The sequence below is a fragment of the Colletes latitarsis genome, unplaced genomic scaffold (genome assembly GCF_051014445.1).
Source record: "Colletes latitarsis isolate SP2378_abdomen unplaced genomic scaffold, iyColLati1 scaffold0002, whole genome shotgun sequence".
Lineage (NCBI taxonomy): Eukaryota > Metazoa > Arthropoda > Insecta > Hymenoptera > Colletidae > Colletes > Colletes latitarsis.
The window spans coordinates 29,189,717-29,193,502 of NW_027488365.1; positions in this window are offsets into that span (position 1 = coordinate 29,189,717).

Below are 3,786 nucleotides of genomic sequence, written 5' to 3' on the forward strand. Positions count from 1 at the left end.
AAACCAGAAATATCCCAGGATCTGGCCAACAAGTATGCGAAAAATGCGAAAGTGTGTGCCAGATGATTGCAAATACCAGAACTAACCCAGACATAACCAGCGTTATCCTCTTAAATACTAATCGGAACCAGCTTTTGTTGACTGTTTCAGTGTGGTACCACATTACTACGTGATCCAAACCAGAAAAAGCCCTGGATCTTGCCAACAGGTATGGCGAAAAATGCGAAGGTACGAGCCAGATAAGGGCAAATACCAGACCTAACCGAGACATAACCAGCGTTATCCTCCAAAATTTTAATCGCAAACAGGTTTAATTGACTGTTTCAGTGTGGTACCACATTACTATGTGATCCAAACCAGAAAAAGCCGGGATCTGGACAACAAATATGCGAAAAATGCGAAAGTATGTGCCAGATGACTGCAAATACCAGAACTAACCCAGACATAACCAGCGTTATCCTCTTAAATACTAATCGGAACCAGCTTTTATTGACTGTTTCGGTGTGGAGTCACATTACTACGGGATCCAAACCAGAAAAAACCCTGGATCTGGCCAACAAGTATGCGAAAAACGAGAAAGTATGAGTCAGATGATTGCAAATACCAGACCTAACCGAGACATAACCAGCGTTATCCTCCAAAATTTTAATCGCAAACAGGTTTAATTGACTGTTTCAGTGTGGTACCACATTACTATGTGATCCAAACCAGAAAAAGCCGGGATCTGGACAACAAATATGCGTAAAATGCGAAAGTACGAGCCACATGAGGGCAAATCCCAGACATAACCGAGACATAACCGGCGTTATCCTCTAATATTTTAATCGCAACCAGGTTTAATTGACTGTTTCGCTGTCGTACCGCCTTACTACGTGATCCAAACCAGAAATATCCCAGGATCTGGCCAAATAGTATGCCAAAATTGCGAAAGTATGTGCCCGATGTTTGGAAATACCAGAACTAACCCAAACATAACCAGCGTTATCCTCCAAAGTATTAATCGCAACCAGATTTAATTGACTGTTTCGGTGTGGTACCGCATTACTATGTGATCCAAACCGGAAATATCCCTGGATCTGGCCAACAAGTATGCGAAAAACGCGAAAGTATGAGCCAGATGATTGCAAATACCAGAACTAACCCAAACATAACCAGCGTTACCCTGCAAAGTATTTATCGCTACCAGATTTGATTGACTGTTTCAGTGTAGTACCACATTACTACGTGATCCAAACCAGAAAAAGCCATGGATCTTGCCAACAGGTATGCGAAAAATGCGAAGGCACGAGCCAGATAAGGGCAAATCCCAGATATAACCGAGACATAACTGGCGTTATCCTCTAAAATATTAATCGCAACCAGGTTTAATTGACTGTTTAGTTGTGGAACCACATTACGACGGGATCCAAACCACAAAAAAGCCCTGGATCTGGCCAACAAGTATACGAAAAATGCGGAAGTATGTGCCAGAAGATTGCAAATACCAGAACTAACCCAAACATAACCAGCGTTATCCTCCAAAGTATTAATCGCAACCAGGTTTAATTGACTGTTTCGGTGTGGAGTCACATTACGACGGGAGCCAAACCAGAAAAAACCCTGGATCTGACCAACAAGTATGCGAAAAATGCGAAAGTATGTGCTAGAAGATTGCAAATACCAGAACTAACCCAAACATAACCAGCGTTATCCTCTAAAATATTAATCGGGACCAGGTTTAGTTGACTGTTTCGGTTGTGGATCCACATTACTACGTGATCCAAACCAGAAAGAGCCCTGGATCTGGCCAACAAGTATGCGAAAAATGCGAAGGCACGAGCCAGATGAGGGCAAATACCAGACCTAACCGAGACAAAACCGGCGTTATCCTGTAAAATATTAATCGCAACCAGGTTTAATTGACTGTTTCGGTGTGGTACCGCATTACTACGTGATCGAAACCAGGAATATCCCAGGATCTGGCCAAATAGTATGCCAGAAATGCGAAAGTATGTGCCAGATGATTGCAAATACCAGACCTAATCGAGACATAACCGGCGTTATCCTCTAAAATATTAATCGCAAACAGGTTTAATTGTCTGTTTCGGTGTGCTACCGCATTACTACGTGATCCAAACCATAAAAAGCCCAGGATCTTGCCAACAGGTATGCGACAAATGCGAAGGTACGAGCCAGATGAGGGCAAATCCCAGACATAACCGAGACATAACTGGCGTTATCCTCTAAAATATTAATCGCAACCAGGTTTAATTGACTGTTTAGTTGTGGAACCACATTACGACGGGATCCAAACCACAAAAAAGCCCTGGATCTGGCCAACAAGTATACGAAAAATGCGGAAGTATGTGCCAGAAGTTTGCAAATACCAGAACTAACCCAAACATAACCAGCGTTATCCTCCAAAGTATTAATCGCAACCAGGTTTAATTGACTGTTTCGGTGTGGAGTCACATTACGACGAGATCCAAACCAGAAAAAACCCTGGATCTGACCAACACGTATGCGAAAAATGCGAAGGCACGTGCCAGATGAGGGCAAACACCAGACCTAACCGAGACAAAACCGGCGTTATCCTCTAAAATATTAATCGCAACCAGGTTTAGTTGACTGTTTCGGTGTGGTACCGCATTACTACGTGATCGAAACCAGGAATATCCCAGGATCTGGCCAAATAGTATGCCAGGAATGCGAAAGTATGTGCCAGATGATTGCAAATACCAGACCTAATCGAGACATAACCGGCGTTATCCTCTAAAATATTAATCGCAAACAGGTTTAATTGTCTGTTTCGGTGTGCTACCGCATTACTACGTGATCCAAACCATAAAAAGCCCAGGATCATGCCAACAGGTATGCGACAAATGCGAAGGTACGAGCCAGATGAGGGCAAATCCCAGACATAACCGAGACATAACTGGCGTAATCCTCTAAAATATTAATCGCAACCAGGTTTAATTGACTGTTTAGTTGTGGAACCACATTACGACGGGATCCAAACCACAAAAAAGCCCTGGATCTGGCCAACAAGTATACGAAAAATGCGGAAGTATGTGCCAGAAGTTTGCAAATACCACAACTAACCCAAACATAACCAGCGTTATCCTCCAAAGTATTAATCGCAACCAGGTTTAATTGACTGTTTCGGTGTGGAGTCACATTACGACGGGATCCAAACCAGAAAAAACCCTGGATCTGACCAACACGTATGCGAAAAATGCGAAATTATGTGCTAGAAGATTGCAAATACCAGAACTAACCCAAACATGACCAGCGTTATCCTCTAAAATATTAATCGGGACCAGGTTTAGTTGACTGTTTCGGTGTGGAACCACATTACTACGTGATCCAAACCAGAAAGAGCCCTGGATCTGGCCAACAAGTATGCGAAAAATGCGAAGGCACGAGCCAGATGAGGGCAAATACCAGACCTAACCGAGACAAAACCGGCGTTATCCTCTAAAATATTAATCGCAACCAGGTTTAATTGACTGTTTCGGTGTGGTACCGCATTACTACGTGATCGAAACCAGGAATATCCCAGGATCTGGCCAAATAGTATGCCAGAAATGCGAAAGTATGTGCCAGATGATTGCAAATACCAGACCTAATCGAGACATAACCGGCGTTATCCTCTAAAATATTAATCGCAAACAGGTTTAATTGTCTGTTTCGGTGTGCTACCGCATTACTACGTGATCCAAACCATAAAAAGCCCAGGATCTTGCCAACAGGTATGCGACAAATGCGAAGGTACGAGCCAGATGAGGGCAAATCCCAGACATAACC